This window comes from Trachypithecus francoisi, unplaced genomic scaffold (genome assembly GCF_009764315.1).
Source record: "Trachypithecus francoisi isolate TF-2019V2 unplaced genomic scaffold, Tfra_2.0 Lachesis_group13, whole genome shotgun sequence".
Taxonomy (NCBI): Eukaryota; Metazoa; Chordata; class Mammalia; order Primates; family Cercopithecidae; genus Trachypithecus; species Trachypithecus francoisi.
In genome coordinates this window covers 88,242,274-88,255,828 of record NW_022681458.1, presented here as the reverse complement: position 1 = coordinate 88,255,828, position 13,555 = coordinate 88,242,274, and positions in this window count along the sequence as shown.

Here is a 13,555-nt window from a genome sequence, read left to right as displayed (position 1 = left end):
ATGCAGAGAGTGCTTTGAACATGTACAGGAGAAAGAAAAACGTATACATATTTAACTGATAGTATTTACCAAGATTTGAAGCAGGTACTTTATATACCACATTTATGGAATCTCCATAGTAGCCATGTGAATTAAACACGTTTTCCTATTATACAATAGATGATCTTCTAGAGTTACCTGTAAGAGAAATTCAGAGATATAAATTACAATGGGCTCTTTTACTTGGGACCGTGCCAGCCTCCTTACTTAGTGTCTTCTACCCAGCACCATCTCCTGGAGGGAAATAGCTTCTCTCTTGATCATTCTTAGGCTCTTCTTCCCTGAAATTTTCTTGCAGTGAGAGAAGAGCAAATATTTATGGGAACACTGACTAAGGCCTCCTTGTTTCTTTGTGAAATTATTTACCACCCGAGGAATTCTCACAGTTGTGTAACCACAGAGAAACAAACGTATCTGTGGGCTGTATGACCCAAGTAGTTCCTATCAGGTGGCCAAGCCAGGAGGAACACTTCTGACACCCAAATTTCCCAGATGAGTAGGGTTCTAGAATAGCAGGTTTCTCATATTAGTAAGGCCCAACTATTGATCATAAAGCTCAAGGTTTTCCAACTTGATTGGGTCCCCGCTGCCAAATCCAACTCTTTGTAAACATGTGTTTCTAAACGTAAGAGGCAGCAGGGTATGAGATCCCCCTCTAGTGAGTCCAGTTGTGGTTGAGCCACGTATGTCTCTCCATATTGTACTAGAACCTGGGAACCCTGTCATTCATCAGCCCTGTGCCTGAGGATGTCTGAGAATTTCCTGTGGATTATTTGTGCTGCTTAGCTTAATTCTCAATTCAAAAATAGCTAAATGGAAATTATTTTCCCCATCCTGTTTTTTTGTATAACTGTAGGCGTGGCTTAGGGCAGAAATGATATTGGCAGAATTTAGGAGTCAAAACTCAATATTGAACTCTACCTGTGTAAAAAAGACAGAAATATTTCCTTTATGCTATTTGTTTTGCCATTTCTCAGCTTAGCACTTCACATTTTAAAGGGAAATATTTCAAAGCAAATAAAATACCTAAAAAGTAGTCATGACATTCTATGTAGTAAAAAATAAACCTGTCAGCAGAAAGGTGGGATTTATGTTTCTGCAGAGTGTACCTTCTGAGTTATGTGAGCATTAAAAAAGATGGGGGAAGAGAAAGAGCTACTTCAATTATACAGGGATAAGTGTCACAGTGTTTTTAATTAAGAAAAATAAAACTGACGAAGGAACAAAAGGGAGAGCTCTTGTTTTGGTAGTATCAGACTATTGATGAGAGTAGAAAATAGTCTGCATATGCCCATTAAGTTATTTTTCCTGCACTCTGCATCAATTCATATTATAGCTGTCAGAGTTGGTGCAGGTTTTCAAGCAAATTCAGGTCATGCATTCACTTTTCTTTTCCCCCATTTATGCTTCTAACATAGGGCCTTAAGTTGCCCTCAGATTTGCATCCTGCCTTATCGTAACTAACCATGGTATTTCTAGCAAAACTGGTGTCAACCTACTTGAAAGTACATTTCCATTTTTTCAGCAGACTAATTGTCTCCTTCAGTCCAACATCTGCTTGCAGAGATTTTAAATGAAGCCCCAGAAGATTAAATAAGTTATATAGTTATTAGCAAAAAGAGACAGCACCAGAATATATCAAGAATTTAGCAAAATGCAAATGCTATACCAATATCAAGTATAGCAAAGTAAGTCTTCCAAATGCAAAAGCCTAACAGAAATCTATATATTTATTTTATTGTGTAGATGTCAATATGACACTTGTTAGTATGTATGAAATGATGATTTAGAATCTTTCCTAAAGCAGCAAATGATAACTTATCCATGGATGTCTACACTATTTCCCTATTGACTGGCAATCTAATATTTAACTAAGCTAGCTTAAATTGAAGTACATTCCAATTGCATAATTTCCTTTGAGAGTAGATTGAAGTTTTAAAATTCAGTAGGCTGAGGTATATCAGATATGACCATGCTAAGGGAGAAGACTGATTTTCTGTAACCAATTGCCTCCTAAGAAAGTGAAATAATGAAGAAATAACCTTGGGCTTTCAAACTGTAGAAACATAATATTTGTTTCAAAAATAACAAAATAACAATAGCAATTAAAAAGCTGAACCCTTATGAAAAAGTGTATTAAGATCTATCTAAAAAAACCTATTAGACTTTGCTAGAAAATTCTTAGAGAATACCTGAGGCTGTTATTTCTATGGCAAAACGATGAAGATTTGGGTATTCAGTTATTTGCCTATAGACTCTTTATTCATTAATAAACATGTATTAAGCATTAATTCCTGAAACCCAGTATAAAAGGTAAAAGAAAATTACTGGCAACTAGTTATATCAGGTTGCTAGTACCTAAAATGGTGGGAATCATAAAATAATCAAATAATAAAAAATAACTTGTATTTTAAATTTACAAAACAGTTTAATGAATTGTTTTTATTAAATATATGTTCGTAACCATAACATTCATATCAATATAAATAGATACATGGCAGTGCTTGACAAGTTGTACCAAGTATTACAATTTTACATTTAATTTAGCCAGAAATTGTTTCTAATATATGCTCAGAATGCTTTAAGCAACAAATGCCATCACCAGTGTTTAGGCCCCCAGAAGTGGGGTTTGAAACACTAAGCTATAAAATATATTGGGCTTCTTTTTCTTTTTCTCATGTTATGAACATCCTAAGACTCTTTGAAATTGAATGTTGCTCTTTGCAGAAGACAGTAAATGTGTGCCTTTTCAAAATCTTTTGATAGTTTATGCCATTTTTTTTTTTTACCACAATAATACTTTTAGAGCATTTTGGTATTTTTCAACTAATATATTTCTTCTTTTCTACTGCACAGTCTTGAAATCCTGTCAGATTTCCTCATATGATCAACTCACTCCACATTCAGATGAATAGATATAAGATCCATGCTGCCCAATTCTTCTATATGCCCAGCATACATAAATAAGGAGCTATCATCAAGAGCTTCACTGCTATACCACTTGTTCATATAAGTTATTAAAAACAGGAGCAACTCTGCTCCCAAAAATGTTTCCACTGACGGCTCTAGGGAAACTAAAAAGCAGTAGCTGATATGCATTGAAAAACTTCAGTAGTTATTTTTAACAACACTTTTTTATTCTTTCCAATACATACTGGTTGAAAATAAAATTAATCAAATTATTTCATTATATTGTTTTTCAGAGTTAATGAAATAAAAGTTTGATAACTTGTCTTTTTTATTCTTTCCCCCTTCTTTAGCTACTTCAGGAATATTAGCTTCCTTTACAGCTTTTTAAAAATTTTAAATTTATGAGTAATACATTTCTCTGTCTTTTCTAAGAGATTTGCATCTTATACTACTTTTTTGAGTAGACATGGTCAAGTATCATTGAAGGGGCAGCCAATTCCTGCTCTGTGAGGCCATTTTAACATCGCTGCCCCTAACCCGGAAATGCTTGTGTTTGTTACCACAGATATTAATTATCAGGTCCTTCAGCAACATGATGTCAAAATATGCACTTGGCATATTCAAATAACTCATTGAAAAATAAATCGACAAATTTCTTGGCTTCAGTGGCCAGGCTATTAAATATTCTTTTTTTTTGGATGGAGTTTCACTCTTGTCACCCAGGCTGGAGTGCAGTGTTGCGATCTCAGCTCACTACAACCTCTGCCTACCGGGTTCAAGCCATTCTCCTACCTCAGCCTCCTAAGTAACTGAGATGACAGGCGTCTATCACCACACCCAGCTAATTTTTGTATTTTTAGTAAAGACGGAGTTTTGCCATGTTAACCAGGCTGGTTTTGAACTCCTGACCTTAAGAAAGTGAAATAATAAAGAAATAACTTTGGGCTTTCACACTTTAGACACAGAATATTTGTGTGTGATCCACCCGCCTTGACCTCTCAAAGTGCTGGGATTACAGGCATGAGCTACCGTGCCTGCCCATAAATATTTAATTCTTTAGCATCTCACTTTTGTATTCTTGGATTCATATTTATGACCAAGTCTTGACACTGTGTCTTCAAGTAGCCTCTTGACTCCTGCCCCAAATTACAGCTGGATATTGTGTTATCTGAATTACCTAAAATCACGACTATTTTCCTTTTTTAAGAAAAATCAAACTTTGAGTACTTAGGTATAGGTTTTAAACAAAACACAGTAATGAGAGCCTTTACATATTCAATAATTTAGCAGTCCAATTATATCCTTCTGTCCTCCTAAGTCAACATGATTCAATAGTGAGAGCATAGTAATTTTAAATCTACCTATATGGAAACCATGTTCTTTTTTAAACAAAAAAGCAACCTTTTAGCTTTGATATGAGGCAATTATGTTTCTCAGTAATATCTGGGATCTATTCTACCTGTTACAATTCTGTATGTCGTGATAAGCCACATAAAACTGTTGCAGGAATTGAAGGGCTTGGGAAGTAATGCCTTTGACTCTGCTTACATAACTCCCTGGCAGAAATTTTTCCTTCCAGTAAAAATATAATTTGAAAAGCTGGTTACTGCTCAAATCAGGTGTACCTGGGAGCTCGCTAGATAAAGGAGATTTTTTTTTTTTTTTTTTGAGATCTAGTCTCCCTCTGCCGCCCAGGCTGGAGTGCACTAGCATGAGCTAGGCTCACTGCAAGCTCCGCCTCCTAGGTTCACACCATTCTCCTGCCTCAGCCTCCCAAGTAGCTGGGACTACAGGCACAGGCCACCACGCCTGGCTAATTTTTTGTATTTTTAGTAGAGGCGGGGTTTCACCATGTTAGCCAGGATGGTCTGGATCTCTTCACCTTGTGATCTGCCCCCCTTGACCTCCCAGAGTGCTGGGATTACAGGAGTGAGCCACCCGCGCCCAGCCTAAAGGAGATTTGTGATAACAACGGAAAGAATGAAAAAAAGGCAAAAAGAAAGTAGTTTAAAAGGTAAGTAGAATAATAATTATATGATTTCAGCTTTGTTTTTAAGAAAAAAGGACTCGTTCCAAATTAAATGTGGTTCCTGTTATCTGTGAAAACATTGAAAAGTTTAATGTTTTTATTTCTGAAGTTTTTATATTCTACTTATATTATTTCCAAGTTAAAAACCCCAAATAAGTCTTTTAAGACAAAGTATGCATATCATTTACTTTAAATATAACTATTGCAGCTAAGAAAAAAATATTTCTTGAAAAATTTTAATTATCTTACCCTCAAATATCTTGTGATTACATGCTGGAATCAAATACACAATATTTTTAAAGATCCTAAAGCAGTATACTTAATTCTATCAAGGAAAAACTATTCAACATATATACCCTTCATATCTAAGTTTCCCTGAATCAGAAGGTTTCTAATTCAGGAGGTTGCTTGGAAAGGCTAATATACGAAGTGCTCTAATTTCCACTTGCATTAGAATGCTGAGGTCCATTCCTTCTAAACATTTTCAAAAAACATTTTTGAGTATATCATTTATTCATTCATCCTTTCAATTGATCTGACAGATGTTTTTTGAGCTCCAGCTACATCCTATGTTCTGTGTATGGGATGTCGCAGTTAACAAGAAAGACAAAATCAGTTTGCTCTCAAGGGATTTATACTCTAATCAGGGAAATTCACACTTGTTTATATGCTTATATAAACAAATATGTTTATATCTTTATGTGCTTATATATGTTATGATCATGTATACAAATTAATAAGTAAAATAATTTTAGATATTAAAAAAATCCTGGATGACATTAGCCAGGATAATCTGGCAAGGCCGTTTTAAGAAGAATGCATTTCAGCTGCGTCGTGAATAGGAAAATAAGCCAGCCAAGCAAATGTCTGATGTAAGATGTCTTCAGATAGAGGAAACTACAAGAACTAAACTGAGACTGGTGCAAGGTAAGAGATAGATGTAGACAGTAGTGGTCAGATGGAAAAAGATCTTATAGGCCTTAGAAGGAAGGAAGGGAATTTTTGTTTGTTTATTTTCATTTCTAATAATATTATAATAAGGATTTTTATCATAGGAAATATGGGATCTGATGTATACTTTAAAAGATCAAATGGAAAGCGAGCTCTAATTAAACTAAATGGAAAATGGACTAACTCTGGTAAGGTGTAGATTTAACTATGTTAATCTATCCTAGCATTGTTTCAGTTTAAAAGACAATGTGCTGTGTTAGTATGATTCTTTGTACAGTCTTTCATACTAGAGGTAAGAAAAAGAAGTTTCAGTCAGAAACCTCCAAGAGTGTTCCTTATCTCTTGGCTTTACTAAGATATCCTTTTCATTTCTCTCTAGCCTTTCATGCCAGAACAGGGAGAAGCTTTCACCCAGTGGCATAGGGACCAGTTAGTTGGTTCATGTCTCTAGCAAACTTTCCTCTTATTCCACCACCAATTCCAGTCAACAAATTGGGAATCTATGGGCATTTGTTTCAAAGAGTTCACAGCCTCATTCACAACCAAAAATATTGCAGAGTGTACTCTGCAGTAAGAGCTATACCATAGTGTGAACACATTGCAAACAAAGACAGACAGAAGAGAGAGAATACTTCTGTCTTGGGGAAATTAGGGAAGATTGTATAGAGTTGTGTTTGAGTGAGACCTAAAGACATCTAAAGTGGTTTTAGGAAGAGAAAATATGAATATAAAATTTTCTCTAAATTACAAGGAAAAGTAGCATGAATTAGAGCATGTAAGTATGATCATATATGATTTTTAAATAAATGGAAAAGCATATGACTTCATCAGAAAAAGTGAAGATTTTTATGGCACTGGCAGTGGTAGCAAATAAAATGAAACAATTTATTGTTTGTACCCATGGTAAGGCATATGAGCATTAATTTTTCAGGCCTTTAATGGAGAGTCAGCAAATAATTTTTGAGCATCAGCGTGACCACCAAATTGCTAAGGAAGAGTGTAAAGAATGGATTGAAGGAGCAAAAGGGTAAGAAACTAGCAGCAGGAAAACCTGTTAGAAGTCTTTGAAGTGATCTAGGTTAGATCAGCTAATTGGCTGGACAATGAGAGATGGAATCCAATAGGGAAGAGGGATGAATTAAAGAATGATGTTGGTGTAGAAATGATAGGGTTCATATGTGAATCAGGTTTATCTGCAAGAATAAGTGACGTTAATGAAATTTATAAAGCTTCAGGCTTAGACTACTTTAGACTGCGACACAGTCTCAGGAATTTGAACTGGGCATTGGCAAATTTCAATATTGGCCCTTGTTCAACTGCCCTTCCAGTGCCATCCATCATGCTATTAGGAATCTGGTCCATACATGCTGTTCTGTGGCTGCTCAGAAACTCCCTAGGAGAACTTTAAGTATTTTCTTCCGATTAGTAGCTTTCTGTTTCAAACTCATCTATTTTGACCAAAGTGTAACTGTCTTCTAGTCTCAGAAGCATTTCTGATTCATATAAGAAGCTAAGCTCTATCTTTGTGTTCACTGGAAGTAATGGGTTAAAAACATTCATTTCTCAAGCAATAGGAATGTATTTTGACAACGATCTGAAGGTTCTAAAGATTATTCAAAAGAGCACACTGTTTGAAGCAGCATTTTCTAGTTTGCTGCCTATTTGACATTTGACCATGCACTGATTATATCACATCTCAAAAGTAGCACTTTCCCACCTCCATTTCTGTACTATCCCATTGAAATAATACACATGAGAGGGCACTGACATTGTGAGGGCTGCTCCAAGAAGTTCTTAGGACCTGGGGCAGAAGCTACAGATTAGAAGACCATGAAAATGATGAGTATTGTTTCAGACACTAGCTAGCTTCCATTTTTGGAGGAACCAAAGTGTTGAAATTCCAGGTAGTCAGAGTGGTGAAAATTTTAAATTATGGAGTGATCATCCTCTCTATATCTCCCAGAAGCCATGGAGTAAATATTTTACAAACAATTAATTTTTGATCTCCAGTTACCCAAGAATGATCTGATTACTTTCTATGAGTGAAAAGTTGTGGTATAGTGATAACAATAAAAAAAAGAATATTCTAGTGATTACTGCAAATGTCATCTCTTCATGCAGGAATATAGCATTAAAACAATTGGGACTTACCAGCTCTGTATATGTGTGGGGCCACAAAGAAATTCTAATGAAATCTCACGCTAGTGTAACAAATGTTTTAGTTTTACAATCTATGTATTTCCTGAAATTCAACAGAAAGCATGTCTTCTGTGTCCTGAGCATTTAAAACAAGAAGAAAACTTTATTTAAAAGGGTTTTGATGGCAGAAAAGTTAAAGTTTTCATTTCTTTCATCCTTTTATCTACCTTAATTTTTCTGCATTTCACATCTGTCTTTCTTCTCCGAATACCGAAAGTAATTGATGTTAACTTGATAGGGTCTCACAAATAATTTAAATTATTAAAATGTAGTTCCTGCAGGTATAAAGAATGTATCTATGCCATTTTATTCTTCACTATTTCAGAATGACGTCCTGCCCTCCTACCCATGGTGTAGCCTTCTCCACTTATCTGAACATGAACGACATCTTTTATGTATAAAGACTAAAGTGAAGTGCCATGAATTATTTCTTTTTTAATGTTTCCCATGGAGCATTTTCTCTCCCTGTCAAATAGAAATCCACTTTATTCTCTTTTAGAGTTAAATCTTAATGTATTTTCTTTTTGCTTGGAGTATATTTCTATTTTACTTGGTTTCCGCATTGCTTCTTACATCAGGTTCATTTGCTCCGTCACTCTAGGTGCCCACGCTATCTTTTTGGAACCTGGCCTTGTTCAGGGAAATAGGTCTCTCAAAAGCACTAAGTGTCTGAAACCATGACTATTTATAATAGGATGGTATAGTACACAGTAAGGATCCCCAAACCCTGGGCCTACTGGTACTGGTGCGTGGCCTGTTAGCAACTGGGCTGCACAGCAGGAGGTGAGGTGAGCAGGCAAGATAGTGTTACTGCCTGAGCTCTGCCTCCTGTCAGACCAGCGGTGGCATTCGATTCTAGGAGGATCACAAACTCCACTGTGAACTGTGCATGTGAAGAATCTAAGTTGCGTGCACCTTATGAGAATCTACCTAATGCCTGATGATGTGGGATGGAACAGTTTCATCCCAAAACCATCTCCCCTGCCCACTCAGACCATCGTGGAAAAATTGTCTTCCACAAAACCAGTTCCTGATACCAAAAAGTTTGGGGACCGCTGGCACAGAGAGTCAAAACATGATTATGAATTATAAAGTTTTATAAAATTAAATAAATGAAACCTGAGAAGTAACCATTACAATTACCAAAAACAGAATAGAGTTGTACATTTTTTAATCAACCATATGTATAGTGTAATAGAAGAAATGTTTACCATAGAGTCAGAAGATGCCCCTAATAAGCTCTATAAACTTATACAAGGCTTTTCTCAGCCTCGTCATCTGCTTCCGCATTTATAAGTATATGGAAATATATGAATCTTGAACTAAATGATCACTGTGACCCCTTCCAGGTCAAATGATCTTGATTATCAATATAATAATAGGTTATTTTATTTTTATCTTAATTGGAAATGGACTTTTTAATAAAAGCATTAATGTGGAATGCTTCCTCCTCTTATGTGGAAACAAATCCTAAAGCACAAACTTGTAATTATGGTGCAGAGGAATCTTATCATAGGTTGCAGATTTTTAGGCAGTTTTCCATAATGAGTTAGAAATTATATTAGGGAAGCTTATGATGGGGTCAGTTACTTACAATGTTTATTTTGTTAGAGAATATAGTACACATTTTGATGGAATAAAAGCTATTTGGGAGGATATTGCCCTGTTCTTTCACTCAATTTTTTACATGTCTTTTATTCTACAGTTGCTGTATAAGTCTTAATATCAAAATTTGCTCCCTATGCGGAAAATCTATTTGGTAACTATCCATTTGCTACCTAATCTGGGTAATGTTGTAGAACAGGTCTGTTTTCTATCATATATCCCTGTCTATCCAAATCAATGTTATCTTTAGTGTGAATAATAAATATTTAGATAAACAATTTGAATAGAAGTGGATATAACTAAAACTATTCAGTTCTAGGGTTTGGGATAGTAAGAGTTCAAAGAGCAAGAGTTTGAATGTGAAGGAGGGGTTGGGTAATATTTTCTTGGGGAAGCAGAATGCCTTAGTGAAAAGGGTACAAGAGTTCATATAAGGAAAGATAGACTCACTCAATTTCTTTTTCTTCTACTTGCTATCTGGGTGACCTGAAACAAAGGAATTGGCCAGATAGGTATGTTAGGATTCACAGTTGTAGGTAGAAGAAACAAACTCTGGCTGATAAGTACAACTTGATTTATTAGAAGGATTTGTATATGGCTCAGAGAAGCAGTAGAAGAATGAGTGTTGCATTTCCATTATAATTATAATTATATTATAATTACATAGAATAGTAATGATGGCATGTGGTAAATATACAATTTTTGAATCTGGTGTTATACTGATATTGTTTGACATTTAGTACTAATACTCTAAAAACGGCTATTTGATAAGAACATGAAGAACTTAAATTGGACATTAGCTAGTGAATGACTAGAAATTCTATCACGATCTGTTCATTTAATTTTGTCTCGTCCTTTCTGAAAATGAATCTATAATTTGTAACTCTCAGGTAAAAAAACAATATCGAAATCTTCATGTAGTTCTATTGATTAAAATTTTATTTGAGAGATATAGATGTTAAAACAATCTTATAATAAAATTATCACACCATTAAGATGGTTACCAGAAAGACTTCAGCATTTTTACTAGTTCTTTGTTTTACTTTTTTCTCTTAGTGGTTTTTTTTTTTTTTTTCCAATCTTTCTAATTATCACCTACTCTACCTATAGGCATCTTAGTCAGTTTTGGCCATATACATTTACTCAGAATTCCAGAAGAAAATTAGATTGTATAGTACTTGGTTGATTTCCCTTTATGTTAGCTTGACAAATAGCAAGTGGCAAGATTAGCCATCCAGGAACCCACAATTAAAGAATATGGTTTAATCATAACCATGTTAATCAGACTGGCAGAATTTTTTGCTCAGTCCTCTGATAAACCAGTAACAAAAATTACCAAAGTCCTCGTTGGTATAAAGGGAGGCAAGGATAATTTGTGAAAATGATAGCTTTTGCTGGAAAGATACAGAGGTTTACTTATTATGTTTTCTAGAATGTTTTCATTATATTTTCTAAAATAAGAGAATTAGCTTATGGTGTGAGATTTGGGGTCCTGGAGCTTTAGAATTTTAACTGCTATCAATGAAAAAGAAACATTCATTACCCACAATACTGTTGTTATGACCATTTTACTTTTTAAAAAAATAATTTACAAACAAGGACAGCACGTGTTTTAAGTTATGCTTCTTTGCACTATCCATGACCTGTGAAACTGTTATTACCATCAGTGAAAGGATGAAAGAAATCATCTGACCTTGGAAAATAGTAACCATTTACCTTTAGTCACCAACACTTTCTTGTGATGAGATGTTCTGTCAGTGGCTATATTTATACTTATTATCTCAGTGTAAATGACTATGTACTGTTTCTTTCATATACTGATTTGCAGATGCGCAAATTAGAGACGTCTACTAGCTAACATTCCTTTTCACCCAAACTGCAGAGGAGAGATGCTTTCACTCTATTAGTTATATGATTACTTTGCTGAGACCATTTAATGCTAATATGCGCTTTTGTTTGCATTCATCTTTTTGCTTTTAGTTCTGCCAGCATAGTCAGTTGTTACCCCCCTCCTCATGTGCCTCAGCCTTGCTATTGGAGCCATCTACCTAGCTGACTTAGTCTCTATTTCCATAGAAAATAGACATGTACAAGTTTAATAATTCCCTATGACTTGGCAAAAAAAAAAAAAAAAAAGCCCTGTAGAGACTTATAAATTATTCTTTACAGGCACCTAAGAATGAAATATCACATTGCATGATAAGAATAGTGATGTGACACAATTAATGGTCTGTGCTAGAACTGCCATAGTGAGGCTTTTCATATTTTTAGTCATCAGTCATTCATTGAATATGTATTAATACATGTGTGTATTAGAGTTCTCCAGAGAAACAGAACCCATATATATATATATATAATGGGATATATATATATATATATAAAGATATAAAGATATAAAGAAGAGACGTACTAGGAGGAACTGGCTCATGAAAGATTACAGAGGCTGAGAAGTCCCACAATTTTCTGCAAGCTGGAGGCTCAGGAAAGCTGGTGATGTAGTTCCAGTTAAAACCTGAGGCCTGAGAAGCAGTGGAGCTGATGATGTACTCCCAGTTTTAAAGGCCAAAATCCTGAGAAGCAGGGAGCTGGAGTCTGAAGGCCCAAGAACCAAGAGGACTGATGTCTGAGGGCAGGAGAATATGAATGTCTCAGTTTAAGCAGAGAGAGCAACTTTGCCCTTTCTCTGCCTTTTTATTCTTTTCAGGCCCTCAATCGGTTGAATGGTGCCTATTGGTGAGGGCAGATCTTCTTCACTCAGTCCACTGATTCAAATGCTAATCTCTTCCAGAACACCCTCTTAGACACACCCAGAAATAATGTTTTACCAGCCATGTGGGCATCTCTTAGCTCATCCAAACTGACACAAAAGCTTAACTCTCACAACACCACATCTCTCTTTCTCTTCATTTCTCCCTTTCTCCCTTCCTTCCTTCCTTCCCTCCCTCCCTCCCTCTCTCCTTCCTTCCTTCCTTCCTCTTTTCTTTTTTATTCTTTCTTTCCTTCTCTTTCTTTCCCTCCCCCTTCCTTCCTTCCTTCCTTCCTTCCTTCCTTCCTTCCTTCCTTCCTTCCTTCCTTCCTCTTTTCTTTTTTATTCTTTCTTTCCTTCTCTTTCTTTCCCTCCCCCTTCCTTCCTTCCTTCTTTCTTTCTTTCATACCATTATCTGTTCAGGCAGAAAGTAAAAGTCATAATAAAGTATTTTGATAGTAGTATACTCTAAATTCAGACAGACCTATGTTTGAATCCTGACCCATTCTCTTACTAGCAAGTTTACTTAGTTTCCATGAAATGGGTTTTACCTTTTGGGATTATTCTGAGGATATGATAAATTGATAAGCTTAAAGTGGCAAACAGGGTCTTACCGAATCTGGGTCCCACTCTTAGGTGTGTAGTTTTGGGAAATAAACTGCTTCATGATGCTCTAATGCAGACACATTTATGTTGTAGATTCCCTGAGGACTGTAAATCACATTGCTATGATGAAGGTGTTTGGTGAAGGACATAGCAGTACAGTGATTGTGATGCCATGGAGCTAATATAAGTAGGAGAAGTGGTTTTATTCTATATATAGCCATGGGCAGGAGGAGATGGGTATCCCTTTGGATATTTGTATTTTGTCATTCCTTAAAAAATTACATTGCTTCAAAAATAATTTTCACTTTATAATTCATTTATACTTACTTTTTTATTAAGCAACTTTCAGTCATATAAAATAAAATTTATAATGGTAATGATTCAAGAGAATCCCAAAATGTGTTTAATAAAAGTTTTACAAATAGCTTTTCTACATTCCTTTATCTGTCATTACATTTGATTTGTTTTTA